The following is a 22735-nucleotide window of genomic DNA, read 5'->3' as shown; positions in this document are numbered from 1 at the left end:
CATCCACCAGCCACCCCACTCGGGATAGGGTTCCCCTTCTCCTCACCTACCACCTCACCAGCCTCCAGGTCCAACTTATAATTTTCCGTAACTTCTGCCACCTCCAAAGGAATCCCACTACCAAGCACATCTTTCCCTCCACCGTCTTTCTGCTTTCCGCAGGGATCGCTGCCTACGCGACTCCCTTGTCCACTCGGCCCCACCATCTCTTCCCACCGATCTCCCTCCTGGCACTTATCCTTGTAAGCGGAACAAGTGCTACACCTGCCCTTACACTTCCTCCCTCACCACCATTCAGGGCCCCAGATAGTCCTTCCAGGTGAGGAGAGACTTTACCTGTGAGTCAGCTGGTGTGGTATACTGTGTCCAGTGCTCCTGGTGTGGCCTTTTAGACATAGGTGAGAACCGACGCAGACTGGGCGACTGTTTCGCTGAATACCTACGCTCGGTCCGCCAGAAAAAGCAGGATCTCCCAGTGGCCACACATTTTAATTCCACGTCCCATTCCCATTCTGATATGTCTATCCATGGGGTCCTCTATTGTCAAAATGAATCCAAACTCAGGTTGGAGGAACAACACCTTATATACCGACTGGGTAGCCTCCATCTTGATGGCATGAACATTGACTTCTCTAACTTCCGTTAATGCCCCTCCTCCCTTTCTTACCCCATCCCTGACATATTTAGTTGTTTGCCTGTTCTCCATCTCCCTCTGGTGTTCCCCCTCCTCCTTTCTTTCTCCCTAGGCCTCCCGAAACCATGATCCTTTCCATTCTCCAGCTCGGTTTCACTTTCACCAATCACCTTTCCAACTCTTAGATTCATCCCACCCCCTCCGGTCTTCTCCTATCATTTCGCAGTTCTCCCTCCCCTCACTACTTTTAAATCTCCTACTATCTTTCCTTTCAGTTAGTCCTGACGAAGGGTCTCGGCCCAAAACGTCGACAATGCTTCTCCTTATAGATGCTGCCTGGCCTGCTGTGTTCCACCAGCATTTTCTGTGTGTTGTTGTTTGAATTTCCAGCATCTGCAGATTTCCTCGTGTTTAGGCAACATAATGGCCAGGACATCAACAGGATCCCGGACAGCTTCTTCCACCAGGCTATGAGAATAATTAACATGCTGACAAATTCGTATTTCTATGTTCTATTGTTGAACATACTATTTATTATAAATTACTATAAATTGCACATTGCATATTTAGACGGAAACGTAAAGATTTTTACTCATGTATATGAAGGATGTAAGTGTAACTATCTTGGTCAACCATCGTCCAGCCTGTATCCCACCACCTCAAAGATATATATACCATCTTGGTCAACATCTGTCCAGCCTGTATCCCATCAACGATTATATATCAATAATCTCTCTTCTACCGTTGTCTTCATTATGACGTATTTTTGACTCACTGAGTTGATACTGAAATCGGTGTTTGTTACCTGGAACTACCGGATGGTTTATTGAATATAGCACGTAGTAAGTTAAAGAAAGCCATTGCGATTTTAGCTTCAAAGTTAAAATGTCTGTTGTATTAATCTTTGTCGGAAGGAGGGTTGGAAGCAGAGAATACAGATTGATAGTGGGGTGGGATGGATGTTGTGAGCATTGACTGCATTATCCCTGTATTGGATTGAAGAGAAAACTAATGAATTTTGGTATTACATTTGTGCTAATTTGTTCTGACCGTCACAAATATCGTGTAATCAGTTAATAGTTGTGCATCATTTAAAGTAAAAAGAGAAAATGGTGGAAACGTTCAGCAGATCGGGCAGCGTCTTGGACAGTCCCAGTTCAGATACTGGGTCTTCCACAGTTTCTCTTTCCACACATCCAATCTGATGTACCGAGTTTCCAGCACTTTACTTTCAATTTTACATTTAAAATGTTTTATTCCTATTCGTCTACAGGAAATGTGACGTGCAATTGTGCTGGGCAAGATCTCATTTAACAATAGCATAATAATAAAATGAGTTCAGTTTAGCTGGTGGAGACAATGTGAAACATTATACCCGCCTGCTGTTACCCCGCGCCCAGGTTTTCCAGCCCGCTCTCTGGCCCAGTCAGAGGTTCATCAGATTCCCGTTCTGACACAAGTTGATGTCGGAGTGTTGGTGTTTGAACTCTGAATGACCGAGACACTGCAGCATATTACTGGCAACAAGGAGTCCTGGGCGAGTTGCTGCTTGAGCTGTAACCCTGGGAAACACTGGGCATTTAGATCTGTCAGTATCTGGGATTTGACCCAGGTCAGTACTTCCACAGATGGGGGCTGGATGTTCCTCCTTTCACAATGAATCAAAAGCCTTGGGGTGCTGGGCATTGGCTATGGGGACATTTCTGATTACACCACTCAGTGTGAGATACGGGGACGATGTGTGAGGATTCGGGGGTCGGTGAGTGGCAGATTCAGCTGTGTGACCCTGTGAGGTTAGGTCCTGAGATATCACAGTTTTAGATCCAAGTACAATGGACCCGGGGTTCAAGCTTCCCAGGTTTATGAGGTGTTGAGCCAGTATTTCTGTTCTGGGCTCAGATGTTTGTTTCGGGAGTTTCTTTGGAAGAAGTGACTGCCATACCGAGGAGAGGATGAGTTACCATCCCATCCCTCAGTGAGACGCTGTGAGTAACTGGGCTGTACCGTGTTTGCAACAGTAGAAATAGACCCGTGAGTTTGGTTTTCAAACTGTGTTTGGAAATCGCCCCTCATTGTCTCCTGTCTGTCAATCGTTGGAAATGAAGCAGATGTGTTCAGTACAACTGTGGCTCACGTGGTTCACAAGAGTAATCTCAGGAACGAGAGGGTTTCTGTACGGGGGTGATTGATAAGTCTGTGGCCTGAGGTGGAAGGAGATGTTATTAACTTCAAACTTTATGTATAATCACTCAAAGAGTTGTTCTGAATGTGCATCTAACGAGGGCTGTATAACTCGTCTCCTTCTGCCATAGGCCATGAACTTATCAATCACTCTTACTGTCGACCAATTCTGGAGGTCCAAGATGTCGAATTCTGCAAAGAAGGGATCTGTTTGCTCCACGACCGCTGAACTAAGCGTGTAAATGTAGGCGGGGACTATGTTGAAAAATAAATGTGCTGGGTTTTCTGAACTTGACTCCTACTACCTTGGGCCACGAACTTATCAACCACAGCTCGTATGACAAGCATTTGATAACTCTAAGCTTGTACATAATAATGTTCAGAAGTACAGAGGTGGACGGGATCTTATTTAAACCCACAGAATATTGAACAGCCTGGATACAGTGGACATGTGGAGGATGTTTCCATCAGACTGAGAGTCTGGGGTCTGAGAGGACAGCCTCGGAATAATCAAGCTTCCCTTTAAAACTGAGAGAAACTTCTTCAGCTAAAGAGTGGTCGATCTGTGGAGTTTGCTGCAACAGATGGTGATTGGGGCTGTCACTGGATATATTCACGGCAGAGGTTAATATATTATTGATCGTTAACTATTGTCATTTTTTGTTAGCCAGAACTATCAGAGGATTATTGAATACAGCACGTTAAAAGCAGACTTTACAATTTTAGATTCTTCATTTCTAAATGGCTGCAGTGTTAAACTTTGTCATAATTAAACTAACAGCATACGATGTTGAGTTTGTTATTTCCCTTTTCGGTTATTTTTGGTGAGCCACTTCCTCCGTTTCCAGGGTAACAGCCCACCAGAGCTGCAAGAAAAGTTGCACATTTTTTATCGCGCTGTGGTCACCGCCTCTCAGGGTAGAGACAGTGGCCTCAGGAGCAAATGCAACAGCATGATAGTGGGAGGAGAGGATGCTGTGAGCATTGGCTGTATGGAATGAACTGAGAACATAGAACTAGAGAAACATAGAGAACCTACAGCATAATACACAGGCCCTTCGTCCAACAGTGCTCTCCCAAACATGAACATACTTTAGAAATTTCCTAGGGTTACCCATCAGCCCTCTTCTTTTTATCTCCATGTACCTATCCAGAAGTCTCATAAAAGGCCCTGTTGTATCCACCTCCACCACCGTCGCCGGCAGCCCATTCCAGGCACTCACCACTCTCTGCGTAAAAAAACTTACCCCTGACATTGCCTCTGTAACTTCTCCCAAGCATCTTAAAACTGTGCCCTCTCGTGTTAGCCATTTCAGCCCTGAGAAAACGCCTCTGAATCTCCACAAGATTTAAGCCGCTCATCATCTTATACACCTCTATTAGAGCACCTCTCATCCTCCATCTGTCCAAGAAGAAAAGACCAAGTTCACTCACCCTATTCGCATAAGGCATGCTCCCCAATCAGAAAAATCCTTGTAAATCTCCTCTGCACCCTTTCTATGGCTTCCACATCCTTCCTGTAGTGAGGCGACCAGAACTGCACTCCAAGCACAGTACCCCAAGTGGGGTCTGACCAGGGTCCTATATAGCAGTAACATTACCTCTTGGCACTTGAACTCAATCACAAGGTTGATGAAGGCCAATACACCGTATGCCTTCTGAACCACACAGTCAGGCTGCGCAGCATTTTTGAGTGTCCTGTGGACTCAGACCCCAAGATCCCTCTGATCCTCCACACTGCCAAGAGTCTTACCATTCATACTATATTCTGCCATCATATTTACCTTCTAAATTGAACCACCTCACACTTATCTGGGTCGAACTCCATCTTCCACTTCTCAGCCCAGTTTCGCTTCCAATCCGGGTCCCGCTATAACCTCGACAGCCCTCCAAACGATCCACAATACCCCTAACCTTTGTGTCATCAGCAAATGTACTAACCTATCCCTCCACTTCCTCATCCAGGTCATCCTTTATAAAACTTACGGAGAGAAATGCCAGAACACTCATCTCAGCATCTCAGTGTTGGAAATTGTCAATATTGCCTTTTTCCAGTTTACTGACTTTTAGATTACAGTTCTTTTTGGACAACATAACGATCTCCCTATCTGTCTCGGTGTCGATCCGTCTATCTATCTAGCCATCCATCTGTCTATCTACCTGGCAATTAGACTTTCTGTCTGACTGTCCTCTACCCGCCGGGATCCCTGCTTCTCTGTCAAACTATAGATATGCGGCCGTGCCAGATATTGCAAAATCGTTTGAACGGATGTCACAAGATTGACAATAAGAAACCGTTTTGGACGTGGAAATGCCTCTTTTCTCAGTTTCACTGAAGACTGGGAAGGGGGGGGGCGAACATCAAAGGAAGATGATGGGAGGGTGAGAGAAGGAAATGGGAGTCGGGCTGGTAAAGGAAAATGGTGGAGGGGTGTAATTATCGGAAGTTCGAGAAGGCTCTCTCACTTTATCTCCAAACCTGCACATCACCTCCCTCTGGTTCCTCTTCTCCTTCCCTTTCTTCCAAGGCCTTCTGCCAGAATCCTATCAGATTCTCCCTTCTCCAGTCTTTTATCAAACTGACCCCCCAGCTCTTTGCTTCACCACTCCCCCCTCCTAATTTCACCTGATTAATTCCATTTACCTCTTCCTCTCCTCCACCATTTCTAACGCTGACTTTTAATGTCTTACTTCCAGTCCGGAAGACGGGTCTTGGCTCGAAACGTCGCCTATACTCAGGCTGTAGTGATCGGAGACTCTATAGTCAGGGGTCAGACAGGTGATTCTGTGGACGCAGGAAGGAAACTCAGATGGTAGTTTGCCTTCCCAGGTGCCAGGGTCCGGGATGTTTCAGATCGCGTCCAAGATATCCTGCAGTGGGAGGGAGAACAGCCAGAGGTCATGGTAAATATTGGCACCAATGACACAGGTAGGAAAAGGGAAGATTTCCTGAAAAAAGACTATAGGGAGTTTGGAAGCAAATTGAGAAGAAGGACCCCAAAGGTAGTAATCTCGGGAATAGTGCCTGTGCCACGCGAGGGAATAGAATGAGGTGAAGGATAGTTGCGTGGATGAGGCATTGAAACAGGGGGCAGGGATTCAGATTTCTGGATCATTCGGACCTCTTTTGGGGCAGGTGTGACCTGTACAAAAAGGATGGGCGGCACTTGAATCCCAGGGGGACCAATATCCTGGCGGGGAGGTTTGCAAAGGCTACCGGGGAGAGTGTTACTAGAATTGCTTGGGGTGGAACGGAACTGAAGAGACTGGGGAAAAGGAGGCTGGCTCACAAATAGAGAAAGCTTGTAGATAGTGCGAGAGTGAGGATAGACTGCTGATAGAGAAGGGACGCGCTCAGACCGACGCTTTGTGATGTGTCTATTTTAATGCAAGGAGTGTTGTGAACAAAGCGGATGAGCTTAGAGCCTGGATCACTACTTGGAGATATGATGTGATGGGCATTACAGAGACTTGGCTGGCTCAGGCACAGGAACGGTTACTTCGAGTGCCGGGTTTTAGATATTTCAGAAAGGATAGGGAGGGAGACAAAACTGGTGGGGGCATGGCACTGTTGATCAGAGATAGTGTCACGGCTGCAGAAAAAGTGGACGCCATGGAGGGGTTGTCTACTGAGTCTTTGTGGAGGTTAGGAACAGGAAGGGATCAATAACTTTACTGGGTGTTTTTCTAGGCCGCCCAATAGTAACAGGTATATGGAGGAGCAGATAGCGAAACAGGTCCTGGAAAGGTGTAGTGATAACAGAAACACGAGGAAATCGGCAGACGCTGGAAATTAAAGTAGGAAAAGGGGTCATTGTTGGGGGTGGGAGCAGCCTGCAACTGCGACTCCACACATGCTTCGATTGTGACCCCCGTTTTCCCTTCCCATGCCAGCTCTACAATCCCCTCTCCCTCAGATCCCACCGTTAACCGCTGGAACCTCAGAGGCTCCATCTTCCTCTCACCCCAACCCTCCCCTCTCCAATGACTCAACCAGCCTCCCTCCTCTGATCCCAGCTCTCATCCGTGCCGGGTCTTTATCATCCCCTCTGACTTTCCACTCTCTGAGCAGAGCGCTCTGTCCTCAGTAAGGGCCTCACCTTTGTCCCCCTTCGCCCACACCTCAGCAAGTTCCGCGTACACCATGACGCTGAACTCTTCTTCCACCGGCTCTGTCTCCGAGCTCACATTTTGGCAAAGACTATCCCACCCCCAACCGATGACCCTTTCTCCCGTCTTCAACCCCCCTCCTCTTCATAGACACCCCACTCTGGTCTTCTGCCTGCTCTGGATCTCTTTATTGCTAATTGCCGACGGAACATCAACCGTCTCGACTTCACCACTTCACCACACCTTGTTCCAATTTCAACCTCACTCATTCCGAACACTCTGCTCTCCACTCCCTCCGCACCAATCCCAACCTCACTATAAAACCCGCTGATAAGGGGGGCGCTTTTGTAGTCTGGCGGACTGACCTCTACCTGGCCGAGGCACAGCGACAACGCTGATACCTCCTCTTATTTACCCCTCGGTCATGACCCCACTAAGGAGCAGCAGGCCACTGTCTCCCACACCATTACCAACCTTATCAGCTCTGGGGATCTCCCATCCACTGTCACCAACCTCATAGTTCCCACACCCCGCACTTCCCGTTTCTACCTCCTACCCAAGATCCACAAACCTTCCTGTCCAGGTAGACCCATAGTCTCAGCTTGCTCCTATACCACCGAACTAATTTCTGCATACCTTGACACTGTTGTATCCCCCTTTATTCAATCCTTCCCCACCTATTTTCGTGACACTTCTCACGTGACATTCAATGATTTTAAGCTCCCTGGCCCCCACCGCCTTATTTTCACCATGGACGTCCAGTCCCTATATACCTCCATCCCCCATCAGGAAGGTCTCACAGCTCTCCACTTCTTTTTGGATTCCAGACCTAACCAATTCCCCTCTACCATCACTCTCCTCCGTCTAGCAGAATTAGTTCTTACTCTCAATCATTTCACTTTTGACTCCTCCCACTTCCTCCAAACCAAGAGTGTAGCCATGGGCACCCGCGTGGGTCCCAGTTATGCCTGCCTTTTTGTTGGTTTTGTGGAACAGGCCATGTTCCAAGTCTATACGGGTATCCGTCCCCCTCTTTTCCTTCGCTACATCGACGACTGCATTGGCGCTGCCTCCTGCATGCATGCTGAGCTCGTTGACTTCATTAACTTTGCCTCCAACTTTCACCCTGCCCTTAAATTTACCTGGTCCATTTCCGACACCTCCCGCCCCTTTCTTCACCTCTCTGTCTCCATCTCTGAAGACGGCCTATCTGCTGATATCTAGTATAAGCCTACAGACTCTCACAGCTACATGGACTATTCCTCTTCCCATCCTGTCTCTTGCAAAAATGCTATCCCTTTCTCACAATTCCTCCGTCTCCACCGAATCTGCTCTCAGGATGAGGCTTTTCATTCCAGGACGAAGGAGATGTCTTCTTTTTTTAAACAAAGTGGATTCCCTTCTTCCACCATCAACTCTGCTCTCAAACGCACCTCTCCCATTTCCCGCACATCTGCCCTCACCCCATCCATCCGCCAGACCACTTGGGATAGGGTTCCCCTTCTCCTCACCTACCACCCCACCAACCTCTAGGTCCAACTTATAATTCTCCGTAACTTCCGCCACCTCCAGCGGGATCCCACTACTAAGCACATCTTTCCCTCCACCCTCTTTCTGCTTTCCGCAGGGATCGCTCCCTACGCGACTCCCTTATCCACTCGTCCCGCCCATCCCTTCCCACCGAAAACCCTCCTGGCACTTATTCTTGTAAGCGGAACAAGTGCTACACCTGCCCTTACACTTCCTCCCTCACCACCATTCAGGGTCCCAGACAGTCCTTCCAGGTGAGGCGACACTTCACCTGTGAGTCGGCTGGTGTGGTATACTGCATCCGGTGCTCCAGGTGTGGCCTTTTATATATTGGTGAGACCCGACGCAGACTCGAAGACTGTTTCTCTGAACACCTACGCTCGGTCTGCCAGAAAAAGCAGGATCTCCCAGTGGCCGCACATTTTAATTACACGTCCCATTCCCATTCTGATATGTTTATCCACGGCCTCCTCTACTGTCAAAATAAAGCCAAACTCAGGTTGGAGGAACAACACTTTATTACCTGCTGGATAGCCTCCAACCTGATGGCATGAACATTGACTTCTCTAACTTCCGTTAATGCCCCTTCTCCACTTCTTACCCCATCCCTGACATATTTAGTTGTTTGCCTGTTCTCCATCTCCCCCTGCTGCTTCCCCCTCCCCCTTTCTTTCTCCCGAGGCCTCCCGTTCCATGACACTTTCCCTTCTCCAGCTCTGTATCACTTTTGCCAATCACCTTTCCGGCTCTAAGATTTATCCTACCCCCTCAGGTCTTCTCCTATCATTTCACATTTCCCCCTCCCCCCACTACTTTCAAATCTCTTACTATCTTTCCTTTCAGTTAGTCTTGACGAAGGGTCTCGGCCCGAAACGTCGACAGTGCTTCTCCTTATAGATGCTGCCTGGCCTACTGTGTTCCATCAGCATTTTGTGTGTGTTGTTTGAATTTCCAGCATCTGCAGATTTCCTTGTGTTTACTCACACAATGACTGCCACCTTGATTAAAACAAGGGCTCGGCAAGGAGGAGGGAACCGATGCAAAGGGAAAGGGAATGAGAGGAATGGAAGTCGAGGGACAGGATGATGGCTGTGCGGGAGTGACTCACACAACAGTGGTGGGAGGGTGACTGGTGACGGTTCCTTCTCAGATTGGCAGCTGGGCAGCATAAAATGGACGGCTGCAGTTGGGGGAAGAGGGTTTGGTTGGGGGAAACACGGGGAGCGAGGTGTCGCAGACGGGTTCATGGTTAATGGGACGGAGATCTGAGAGTTGCAACAGAGGGAGAGGGGAGCGACTCACTCAATGACAAAGGAAAGTGTGGGCGCAAAAGTGCCATCAGAATGTGTTCGCCACCCAAGCTGAGACGGATGTTGGAAGAGGTGGCAAGGCTATAGGGAGGAGAGCGTATTGGGGACGATGGGGCGAGTACGGTAACAACTCCCTGGATGGCACTGCTCGGAGGTGGGGGTAAACATTGATATTGGAAAATGGCAGCCATCCAGCATAAGAAGCACAACATCGAGTTTGGTGCCGACGAATGGAAGGGGAGGGAAGGGGTTTGCGAGTGATGGGACGGGAAGGGGTGTGACAAGAAGGTGAGTGCGAGGGAGTGATTCACTTAGTGTGGAGGATGAAATTGCGCGGGGTAGACTTCCTCCAGCAAGATGGCTGCCGACAGTAGGTGGGATGCACGGCGCGGAGACAGGGTGTAAAGGAAAGCAGAGAATGAGGGTCAATGCGATTCATTGGACAATACCTCGATAACGGCTATCAATGGTACCCAGCACAAATAGTCCACCAGTCTGAAAGGGATGGGCGACGATAGAGGGGAGAGCGAGGCTACCGAGAGCAGAATGTTTCAGGACTGAAGGGACAGAGGTGCGGAACTTTGCAGGGTGGGGCAACGAAAGGTGGAGTAGAGCCTCTCTCGCTCCTATCTGACACTCCTTCGCTCCTCCCCGTCCCCCTTCTCTAACCGTTTCTCTCCCTCTCTCCTCTCTACACCTTCCACCTCGCTCCACTCTGCCTCTCTCTCGCTCTCTCCTCCCCCTCGCTACTTCTCCCCTTTAATCCCCCATTTCTTCCCGCGCTATCCCACCTTCACTTCTCTTCCTCTACCTCTGTCCCCCGCCTTCTCTTCCTCCTCTCTCTTCCCTTCTCCCCTGCTCCCACTCAGGCTCTTCTCCGTCTTCATTCTTTCTTGTTCCTCGCCTTCTCTCTCTCTCCACCTTTTTTTCCTTCGCTCTCCCCCTCTCTCGTCCTCCCTTTCCCGCTATCATCTCTCCTCTTTCACCTCTCTCACTATCTCCTCTCCCATGTCCCCTCCTCCTATCTTCCCCACTTACTGTGTCACTCACTCTTCTCCTGATTGCTCAGCGCAAAACTCACTCATCCTTCTCTCTTCCGCTCCTCCTCACATCGTTACCCCTCGTCTCTCTTTCTAGCTCTCTTTCACATCTGTCATCTCTACCTCCAATCCCGCCCCGCCCACACCCCGGGGTACCGGAAGCTCCCAATCACCATCGAAACCTGTGCTGTGCAGGACTCGACTCGATTTTCCTGCTATTGACGACAGCCTTGAAGACTGACGTCACCAAGGAGAGAGTGAGATAAGCGGGGGAGTGTTTGAGAGGGAGAATGGGCGACGAAACGGGGTAGAGACTACTGGAGAGGCTGAGTGGCAGAGAGCGAGATGGAAAGGTGGGGAACAGAGAGATATAACGAGAAAGATGGAGATGGCGAGTGGGGGGAGAGAGATGGAGGGAGGATTGAGAGTGAAAAGGGAAGGGGAGAGTGCAAAGAGAGAGATAGAGGGAGAGAGACTGGTCTGAAAGAGAAATGGCGATAGAGGGGGAGGAAGGAAGAGAAAGAGATTTGAAACAGAGTGGGGACGAGAGAGTGAGGTGGTAAAGAGAAGTGAGGGGAAGGAGGTAGGGATAGCGAGTGAGAGGCAGTGACAGTGAGTGAGAGGTTTTGAGAAAGATAGGGATGAAAGGAGAATGGCCGGAAATAGAGCGGAAAGTCGGGAGAGAGAGAGATAGATGGAAGGGGAGAAGGGGAGAGAGGATAAGAAAGGACTTCTTAACTCTCTCCCAGAGTTTTAGCTTCTGTCCACACTGCGAGCAAAAACCCTACCCTTGTCGTGGGCACACAAAGCTCACCAGCGTCCTCCTTGCCTCAGGGGTCGTGTGTCTCCTGTGGTGTGTCTTGTGTGTCTCTGGTGTGTGTCTCCTGTGGTGTGTCTTGTGTGTCTCTGGTGTGTGTCTGATTAAAAAGTCAACGACCTTGTATATATCTCCAAGTGCAGAACACGAGCTGTCCATCACATAGCTCCGCCTTTCAGTTTCCAAGGCAACTCACAGATATTCTGTCTCCCTGATGCTGAATTAGCATACAAGCTGTTCGCTCCCTCTCTCTCTCGTTTAAAGGAACAGTCCACTTTAGAATAATCTTTCAGATCTCGTCACAGTCTAAACATCAGTACAAGATCTGTGATATATTCGCATATTCTTAAGAAAGTTTTGTTGTTAGAATCTCGGCTAACGGCGAAAATTGCAAAATTTTGCAAAATTTCATGGACGTACATAGATGTGTAAGTCACGTGAGCCCTTCTCCCGCTCCCATTTTACCGCAGATCTGCCTTGTTTCCGAGGCTCCGCCCCCAGCTCTGATGACATAAATTACAGTCCTGACTTTCCTTCAGTTCTGTGTTGAAGCGGGTCGGCGGCGGCGGCGGATCGTCTGTAGGATCCGGATTAGGAGACGACCATCACCCCCAGAGTCGGGAATCCGGGGGAGGGTTCACTGTCCGGGCGTGAAAACAAGTTCTCATCGGTGAGTACTGAGGCTGGTCCCGAGTGTGGACGTCTGATGTAAGGTAATGCTCCCAGTTAACTTCCCCGCTCTGGCGGCCTCTCTGCGCTTGCTGGACAGAACCTGCCGGGGTCAGTCTGTGTTCTGGGACCTTCACAACATACCGACTGAGATGAGCCGCCGCTCAGCCCCTCTTGCCCTGGTGCTGGGAGCGTGATGGGGTGGTGATACCGAGACCGCACTCATCCATTGTGGTTTATCCCGGGAAATTTACCTTCATCACCCGGCCCCGCATCGGGTCCAAACTTCACCTGGAACGATAGCTGGTGTGTACGATTGTTTTACATCTTTCCAGGGCACGGGAAACGGCCCTTCCACCTGTTGTGTTCTTGCAGACAGAGAAGGTTAAACCGAGCAATCGCACCTTCGGGACACTGCTCCATCTGTCTGAGTAGATCCATCTTTCGCCCGTTCAGACAAGGCAGTGAGATCCAGATCTCTCACGGCCTCTCGTTTTGGGTGGCCATCGTTGTGTTTATTTTTCATTGAATCTATACCACTGTTCCGACTTGCCGAAGCGCAGCCACTGTTTCCGGTTTTATAACCCCATTAAATGCGACAAATAAGCCTTTTCCAGTTATCTCGGTTTCTCAAAAGTGTACAGTGTACATCGAGTTATACTGTGAGGTCAAGAGTCCAACTTATCACCGGGGAACATTCAATGTGCTTACAACAGCAGCCTGGAAGGTTTCCTGCAGCCTGGTGCTATGTGTTTTCAATGTTATTTTAAATCTTCGACCCGGCTGAGAAGAGAGAATAGCGAGGGTTATGAGGATCTTTGATGCTGCCTGCTTTACTGATGCAATGGGAAGTGCAGTCACAGTCCAGGGAGGGGAGTCTGGTTTCTGTCATGTCCTCAGCTGTGCCCACAGTTTTCTGCAGTTCCTTGCAGTCAAGAGTAGACCAGTGGCCTTATGAAGGCGTTATGTATCCGGAAGGTATATTTTGTATGGCGTTTTGATAAGGTTTAGGGAGGGGCAATGTGCCTAAGCCAAAGTTATTGTTGTTTGATCTGGGTTTGTCATTTTAGGATCTTTTTCCATCGTATTATTCAGTCCCCGTGTATTGCTGAATGACCACCAGTGACTGTCCTTGATCCCTCACCCACATGGTTCCATCTCCTCATTCACTCACATCTCGTGCAACCTCTCTCCAACCCGTGTGTACTCACCTCAATGATGTACAGTACATCAGCAATGTTTCCTCTAACCTTTGTCTTCATTGTGAAGTGTCATCTTGGACCTTTTATCTCATTGAGTTTTTCAGGAATCGTTTTCTTTTTGTTAGCTAGAACTACCAGAGGTTTAATTGAATGCAACACCTAGTAAGGTAACAGTTACAAGTTACGAGCCCAGGGTATGGCAGGAAAAATACAGGAGAAGGAGAGTCCTTCAACTAATATTGTAATCCTACACAAATGAGTGAGATGTTACAGGTGAGAGACAGGATTGATGAGCCGAGATCATCATTCATGGTCACAGTGAATGCGGGATACAAATGAAATTAAATATCCGCGGATACAATCGAGTGTATTGTTATTTAATAAAAACTGTACTGTATACAAGCATGTCTCCCCTGTTTAATGTAACACTACAAGTCAAGATCACAATAGATTCCTCATAGAAAAACTCACGGGGGCAGGTATCTGTCTGGTAAAACTTCTTCTGATCTCCCACCCACCCAGTCACATCTGACAGAAGGGAAACAACACTGCAGATGGTGATCCACAACAGGTCTCACCAACCGACTATATAATGGAACAATCAACTCCTTACACCGCCTCCCCCCACGACCACCCCCCGCCCCGGCTGTAATCTCCAATGTGGGTGGTTCCATACTTTTGAGCACCAACAGAAATGCAGTCTCGGATGGACAGATCATGTCTATCCCGCCAGTGAAGGAATAAGCAAAGCGAATCCTCAGTTCCCTCGGTCGGGGATCGGTAAATCCCCGAGTGTGGACGGATCGGCCTCCCGCTGTTGCAAGCAGTAGCCCGGGGACAGTTCCGAGATGCGGGAAGCTCGCACCTCCCGAGCCTTTGCTGATGATTCGGAGCCGGGTTGAAAGTGCGGCGTTTCCGATAACACCTCCAACTACACCGGTCTCCCCCGGGACGTGCACAGGAAGTCGATGCATTCAATTAGACGAAAGGAATTATTAATTCACTTAAAAGCGATTTGCTACATTTCTAATGTCGATCAACATTATCAATCCCATTCGTGTTCATAAATGTGGCTGACTGCCTTTGTGATGCTTATATTTCAGTAAATACGGCTTCTGACCTTATTATTGTTCAGTCAGCTCCTGGTGATAATCATTAACCAAACCCACAGCTTTATCAGCGGGTCTCTCCGCGTCCTGTTCCTTGGTACAAGGAGCTTGGTACAAGGAGCTTGGTACGTTCTGTCTCCAAACAATCATCACCATGGAGATGAAGTGTCATCTCAGTGATTTTGAGAGTGAAATGTTGTCAGTGCCAGAGGGTGCAGTTTGAATATCGCAGGAACTGCTGAACTCCTGGATTGTCCCGTTCAACAGTCTCAGTTTGCGGAGAATGGTGCTGGGAAAAAAAAGATCAGGTAGCGGCATTTCTGAGAGAGAAAATCGTCTTGGTGATGAGAGAGATCGGTGGATAAAGGCGGAACTGATTCAATCTGCCAGGAAGGCGACAGTAACTCAAATAATCACGTTAATACTGCACTGTGCAGAGAGGCATCGCTGGACGCGTAACGTGTCGAACATTGAACTGAATGGGCAACGGCAGTAGGAAACCACGGATATACAATCAGTGGCCGTATTATTAGATACCGGAGGAGCACAATACAGTGCACATCGACATTTGTTATCAACAATGAGATTTAACTCAAAGTTTAATTTTAAATACCACTGACAGATACTTGTGGTCTTTGCTAAAATAGCACACTCACTCCTGCAAAGAAATCAGGCGGTTCTGCAAAGCCATACAATGTTAAAGACAGTATTGAAATGGTAGAAATGTCATGAGGGGACATGGAATGGACCCAAATGCAGGACGCAGGCACTGAAGTACTAGGGGCAGGACGGGGACAACTAAACGATAGAACAAGGTGGGGTGACCGTGCGTGAGGGACGTGGAATTCAAAGGTGATCCTGGGGTTCAGAGATAGTTCAGGCAAGGCAGGAGGATTCTCAGGGTTCAGGCAAGGCAGGGTCTTGGAGTTTATGGCAAGGCAGGGTCCTCCGCCAGGTAACGGCAATCTGGCCTGACTTACCTGACGGAGGCGAGGGGTAGGTAAGGGGCAGAGACCTTCGGACGGGCCGCATGACTTCTTGGCACTTCCGCCTCCCAGGCGTGAACAGAGGCCTGGGCAAGACGCGGTAAACCTGGGCAGGTGCGGGGTACCACCTGTCGGGGGCAAGGGGTAGATAGTGGCTGAGCCCTCCGCCAGGTAACGGCAATCTGGCCTGACCTACCCGAAGGAGGCGAGGAGTAGGTAAAGAGGCAGAGCCCTCTGCCAGGTAACGGCAATCTGGCCTGACCTGCCCGACGGGGGCGAGGGGTAGGAAGGGGACTAAGTCTAGTGTGACTCCGAAACTGACTCACAGAACTAGTTGATTAGCGGTGGGTACTACAAGCCGGGGAGAACAGGAAGGAAGACCAGGCGATCGGCACCAGCAGGACAAATATGACGCACGGATCGGCACAGGGAAAACAGGGCGACCAGCGCAACACCAGAAGACGAGGTCAAAACGGGATGAACGGGATGGACAGTCAGACAGCGCGAGCAAGGCAAACCGGACGGAACCGCGGGACCAGCACCTACCAGGGAAGCAAAACAAATCAGATTCAGAGCAGCACAACCCCCAACTAGACTCACTCTCAGAGCCCCTTATATCCACCTACCAGCCGATGGGCATCTGGTGCGCCTCCTTGAGTCCAAATAAGCCACAATGATCCACAGGTGTGACTAATTGACTCAAAGGATGAAAGGAGGGACGGCTACAAGACCCGGGGTCCGGAGTCCACGGACCAGATCAATACCCGGAATGGGGGCTCCGGACCATAACAAGAAACACTAGAAAACCTGCCGTCACAAGTGGGCGTATTAACTCATCGTAGAGCTGCCCACCCAGTACAGTCTCTGTGTTTACTCTGTGCTGGTCTGTTACCAGCGAATCCGAGCACCGGAATTCCGTGGGACCAAACAGTAAGTGAACACAATCAGAGTAATGTTCAGTTGACAACACACACATAAGCCTGCACGTCACACTTATCAGCACGTAACTCCAGACCCTGCTTCACAGCGCAAGAACTAGACGACACAAAAACTCATTCGAGCCAATGGTTCTGATGTGCTGTTCGATCCAGGCTTAATTTTGCACCTCAGTAGACGGTGACAAAGATTACATACTGTATCTCACGACAAATCGATCTGCTCCAAGGAGCAACCGCGACCCGTATCCTGGTTCAGATCGGGTGGTGTCATCGCATTAAATCATTGTTTACTTTGGGACCAATTTACTGTCAGACTATAAACTCCAGTGACAGCTGAGGGCAGAAATCGCTGTGGGCTTATAGGAAAGACACAGTAGAAGGATGGGACATGTGAACTCTGGTGAGAAGTTATGATTTTGGAATAATCTTTTCTTTTGAACATCGGACGTTCCCTTTCGCCAGATTTAACTGTGCCCGGCTACCTGGAGCAGCACCGACCTCAGAGTCAAAAACTTTATAAAGCAATCTTCAATATTTGTCCACAATGGGGCAGCAACTGTGTGGTAATTACAAACTGGAGATAGCCATGTCCAAAAGTGTACAACATATTTCACCATCAGATTAGTGTTCACTTACTGGAAATAAATAACCCTATCTATCAGATGACTTTCATGACTAATGGGTCTACTTACGTTACTCCCGTCGGTGTGTTACCCCGCTATCACCTTTACTTTACAAATACCTGAGCTGTTTAAAGAAGAAGAAGTACTGGCGCTATTAAGGAATATAAAAGTGGATAAGTCTCTGGGACGTGACAGAATATTTGTTAGGACCTTGCGGGAGGTTAGTGTAGAAATAGCAGGGGCTCTGACAGAAATATTTCAAATGTCATTAGAAACGGGGGTGGTACAGGAGGATTGGCGTATTGCGCATGTTGATCCATTGTTGAAAAAGGGTTCTAAGAGTAAACCTAGAAATTATAGGCCTGTAATTTTGACGTCAGTGGTGGGTAAATTAATGGAAGCTATTCTTAGATATGGTATATATAATTATCTAGATAGACAGGGTCAGATTAGGAGCAGACAACATGGATTTCTGCGTAGAAGGTCATGTTTGACAATCTTATTGAATTTTTTGAAGAGGTTAAAGAGAACGTTAACGAGGGTAAAGTAGTGTATGTTGTCTATATGTACTTCAGTAAGACCTTTGACAAGGTTCCGTACGGAAGGTTAGTTAGGAAGGTTCAATCGTTAGGTATTAATATTGAAGTCGTAAAATGGATTCAACAGTGGCTGGATGGGAGATGCCAGAGAGTAGTGGTGGATAACTGTTTGTCAGGTTGGAGTCCGGTGACCAGTGGTGTGCCTCAGGGATCTGTACTGGGTCTAATGTTGTTTGTCATATACATTAATGATCTGGATGATGGGGTGGTAAATTGGATTAGTAAGTATGCAGATGATAGTATGATAGATGCCGTTGTGGATAATGAAGTAGGTTTTCAAAGCTTACAGAGAGATTTAGGCCAGTTAGAAGAGTGGGCTGAACGATGGTAGATGGGTTTAATGCTGATAAGTGTGAGGTGCTGCACTTTGATAGGACTATTCAAAATAGAACATACATAATAAATGGTAGGGTATTGAGGAATGCAGTAGAACAGAGTGATCTGAGAATAATGGTGCATATTTCCCTGAAGGTGGAATCTCGTGGATAGGATGGTGAAGAAAGCTTTTGGTATGCTGGGCTTTATAAATCAGAGCATTGAGTATAGGAGTTGGGATGTAATGTTAAAATTGTGCAAGACATTGGTGAGGCCAAATTTGGCATATTGTGTGCAGTTCCGGTCACCGAATTATAGGAAAGATGTCAACAAAATAGAGCGGGTACAGAGGAGATTTACTAGAATGTTACCTGGGTTTCAGCACCTAAGTTACAGACGAAGGTTGAACAAGTTAGGTCTTTATACTTTGGAGCGTTGAAAGTTGAGGGGAGACTTGATAGAGGTATTTAAAATTATGAGGGGGATAGATAGTGTTGACGTGGATAAGCTTTTTCCATTGAGAGTTGGGGAGATTCAAACAAGAGGACATGAGTTGAGAGACGGAGTAAAAGTTTAGGGGTAACACGAGGGGGAACGTCTTTACTCAGAGAGTGGAGGCTGTGTAGAACAAGGTTCCAGTAGAAGTGGTAGAGGCAGGTTCGATATTGTCATTTAAAAAAACGGATAGGTATATGGGCAGGAAAGGAATGGGGGGTTATGGGCTGAGTGCAGGTCGGTGGGATTAGGTGAGAGTAAGCATTCGACACGGACTAGAAGGCCTGTTTCCGTGCTGTAATTGTTATATGGTTATATGTGAGATGATAGACATTCAAATGTAGTAGGATTTGTACATTGAAAGGCAAGGGACTGGCAAGTGCATAGTTCACTGAAAAGCAAGATGGTGAAAAAACCTTTTAGCATGCTAGCCTTCATCAGTTATGGTGTAGAGTTTAGGAGCGGGGGATTATCTGCAGTTACATAAGTTGCTGCTGAAACCACTTTTGGAATATTATCTACAATTTTGGTTACCTTGTTATAGGAAGGACGCTGTCAAGTTGGAGAGGGTGCAGAAGGAATTTACGAGGATGCTCTTTGGACCAGAGGGCCTGGGTTACAGAGAGGCTGGCCATGCTGGACCTTTATTCCTTGGAGAATGAGAGGTGACCTCAGAAGTTTAAAATCATAAGGGGTATTGATAAGGTGGATTGCCATTATTGGAGAGTCCAACATGAGAGGTCACAGATAGAAGAGAAGAGGGAAAAAATTAAAAAGAGACCTTGGGGATAACCTCTGTACACGGAGGACAGTGAGTACCCGGAAGAAGCTACCAGAGGAAGTGGTTGAAGTGGGTTCATCTGCAACATTTAACCGGCATTCGGACGGGTACATGGAAGGGAGAGGCTTGGAGAGTTATGGGCCAAACTAGACAACTGGGACTATCAGGGAGGATGCTGTGGTTGGTATGGACCAGTTGAGCCGAAGGGCCTGTTTAGATCGCATTACTCTAGGATTCCATAATTCTAAAGTGACACAAGTTGCATCCCAGTGCAAATAGTTTTACTTGTACACATCGTTCTGCTATCAGTCACTGGCGTCTTTTCAGGGCTCCTGGCATCCAGGGTTTTACTCATACACATTGTGGATCATGCTAACTATCTGCCCTGTTCTGCTGTCAGTTAATTGTGCTTTCTCTTGGCTCCTGGAGTCCAAGGTTCACTGCTCTTCATGAAGCGTAAATTCCTGCCGTAGGTGATGCTGGTGCCATTTTCCTTCAATTGATATGGGCCTGCGATGGCTTCGCTGTCTTGTCACAATTGCTAACGACTGAATGTCTGGGTGGAAGTAGCCTTGCCTTTGGGACTAGTTATGCCTTAGTTATAGCCTTCCATAAAGTGGCTTGACCAATGGATGGCAGCGTGGGTGGGCCACTGCTAATTTAACTTTGTATACAATTCTCTGGTTAAAATAGAAGCAGGAAGCCAAGGTCCTTGAGTATACTTCTCTTTGTTTCTCCTATTGTAGGCATACATAGACCAGGTTGAAGTGCCCTGGAAATCAGATGCTTTCAGTAGCTGTACTAACACGTTACCTTCCCTGCACTGCCATATATTCGGTTACTAATATAACAGATCAATAACAGATCATCTTCCATAGTATCAATAACCTGTGAACTCAAACTGAATGTTGAGCGAGCTGTGGCCTTCCTCTTTAGAGCAAAGGGGGAGGACAAGTGAATTGATAGAGGCGTATAAGCTGATAAGATGCACAGATAGAATGGAGAGCCAACAACTTTTTCCCAGGGCAGAAAGGGCTAATATGATAGGGCATAATGTTAAGGTGATTAGAGAAATATTAAGGGGATTGTCAGAAGTAGTATTTTTTTAAAAACAAAATTGTGGGTGTATGGAATGCACAGCCTGGGTAGTGATAAGGATAGATGCATCAGTGAGATTTAAAAGGCTTTTAGATAGACACATGGATGAAGGAAAAATGGAGAGCTATTTGAGAGAGTAGGGATAAATTGATCTTGGAGCAGATTAAATGGTCGGTGCAACATCATGGGCCAAAATGCCTGCATTGTGCTCTATTGCTCTATGTCTCAGTTCAGTTTAAGCCCCAAGAGGAGTGATGAGAGCTGTGAAGAGAGGTGGAATACAGCCGTTGGAATCATATATCTTTAATGCCCAGAAAGAAACTCTGCGATTTTCAGTTTAATGACAGAGATGGTATCCCATAGGTAGATTTGTTTTTCTGCTGGAATGGAATGCTTCAGGTCAATTAAACTTTCAACAGTGTGTAGGGCCCTGCCTATTCCTTACCTCACCATCAGTTTGAGGTCAATATTACAAAGCATTAGTGAACCTCATTACAGTTGAAACTTCCCATTCTTCTCAAGTATCATGTAAATGTAAAGTTTTCTTTGAATTAATCCATATCTTTTTCTTTACTTCAGGTGAAAGATGAGAAGATATCGGCGATTCTATGAGAACGTAGTGTTGACTGTTTTGATTACTCTGGGATTGTTCTTCATGTTCCGGGATAATGACAAATGTCGAGAGACTGATAATGTTGCAGAAACTGTTCATCGCAAAGATCTGCCCAAGGTTGTTACTGCTGATGCAACTAAATCAGTGCTCAAGTCAAAGTGCCACGCGAACAGGACATTGCTGCACCTGTCCTCATTTCATCAAGAGAAAGAGCACATAAAAAACTTCTTGATGTATAAACACTGTCGAGAATTTAACATGATTCAAAACGTCCCAAACAAATGTGGTGGTCGAGAAGGATCTCAGAATGTCTTCCTGCTCCTGGTGATCAAATCTGACCCTTTCAACCAGGATCGGCGGGAAATGGTAAGGAAGACCTGGGGCAAAGAACGCGAATTCAATGGGGTCCTAATTAAGAGAGTCTTTATCTCTGGTGTCTCTCCTGACGAAAAAGAAAGGAGGAAATTGAATCAGCTATTAGCAATGGAAAACCGAGAACACAGAGATGTCCTACAATGGGATTTCTTGGATACCTTTTTCAACCTCACCCTCAAACAATACAAGTTGCTGCAGTGGGTCAGTGAATTTTGCCCCAGTGCCAAATTCATCTTCAATGGAGATGATGATGTTTTTGCTAACACAGATAACATGGTTGATTACTTGCTAGGCATGAAGGTTCACCAACACCTGTTTGTGGGCCATCTCATTTATGGGGTTGGGCCCATTCGCCAGAAGTCGAGCAAGTATTATGTGCCAGAAATAGTCACCACCATCAACTCGTACCCACCATACGCTGGTGGAGGGGGGATACTTATGTCTGTGTATACAGCTCATATCATTTACCACATAGCCCAAGACCTTGAACTATACCCCATTGATGATGTATTTTTGGGGATGTGTCTGGCCAAGGCTGGACTAGCCCCAGACTCCCATAGCGGATTCAGGACAGCTGGAATCAGTGTTCCTTCAACCCAAGATGACTCTTTCAATCCTTGCTATTACCGTGAGTTACTGCTAGTGCACCGTTTTCGGCCTTTCGAACTGCTATTGATGTGGGATGCGGTGCATGATGCCAATCTGAAGTGTGCTCGTGCTCCCCAGAAGTCTGCACCCACGAAAAGGACCACATGAGTCATGAGAGAATGTAGCAACTGTTGGAATGTAATGCAGTTTGTAAACATGTGTTAATCAGTTGTTTATGCAATGTAAGAAGCTCAATTCCTAAATTACATTGGAGGATACATTAATTCATAGGGTTGGTGCCTTTCTACATTCCACAAATGTTTGAAAAGCTGTCAGGTGTCATCACTCAGCCTAATTCTTACTGCACCCATAATGACATTACAATATTGTCAGGAGCATCACAATTTAAGTCAATTGTAAAGTTATTCCAAGTGAGCAGTCCGTGTTGCATTGCGTGCAGATAGGTACAGCATGTTCACTTGGGGCATTTGTATAATAAGCCACCAATAAAATCTTTAGTAACAGTTATATCTGTGTATTTTTTTCTTGCCGTTTCTCACATGACCCTTGCAAAATGTGAAAGAGACAAATGCATTTCTTGGACTGGAACTGTGAGAACAACAAAGAATCTAGATCTAAAATTGTCTCAGGGTTGGAGGAATAGAGAAACTTATGGTCATCACTTCTGTACTCAAATGTCAGCCTGCATTGTGTCTCTGTAA

The 22735-nt window shown here is 47.3% G+C and overlaps 1 pseudogene; it reads left to right on the top strand.

Annotated features, from left to right (window-relative positions):
* Positions 1-22523, top strand: part of LOC140723068 (N-acetyllactosaminide beta-1,3-N-acetylglucosaminyltransferase 3 pseudogene) — a 35496-nt pseudogene extending 12973 nt beyond the window's left edge.
* The last annotated feature ends 212 nt before the right edge of the window (positions 22524-22735 follow it).

This window comes from Hemitrygon akajei, unplaced genomic scaffold, assembly GCF_048418815.1.
Source record: "Hemitrygon akajei unplaced genomic scaffold, sHemAka1.3 Scf000099, whole genome shotgun sequence".
Taxonomy (NCBI): Eukaryota; Metazoa; Chordata; class Chondrichthyes; order Myliobatiformes; family Dasyatidae; genus Hemitrygon; species Hemitrygon akajei.
The sequence above is the reverse complement of the archived record's forward strand: the minus strand, read 5'-3'. Positions and strand labels throughout refer to the sequence as shown.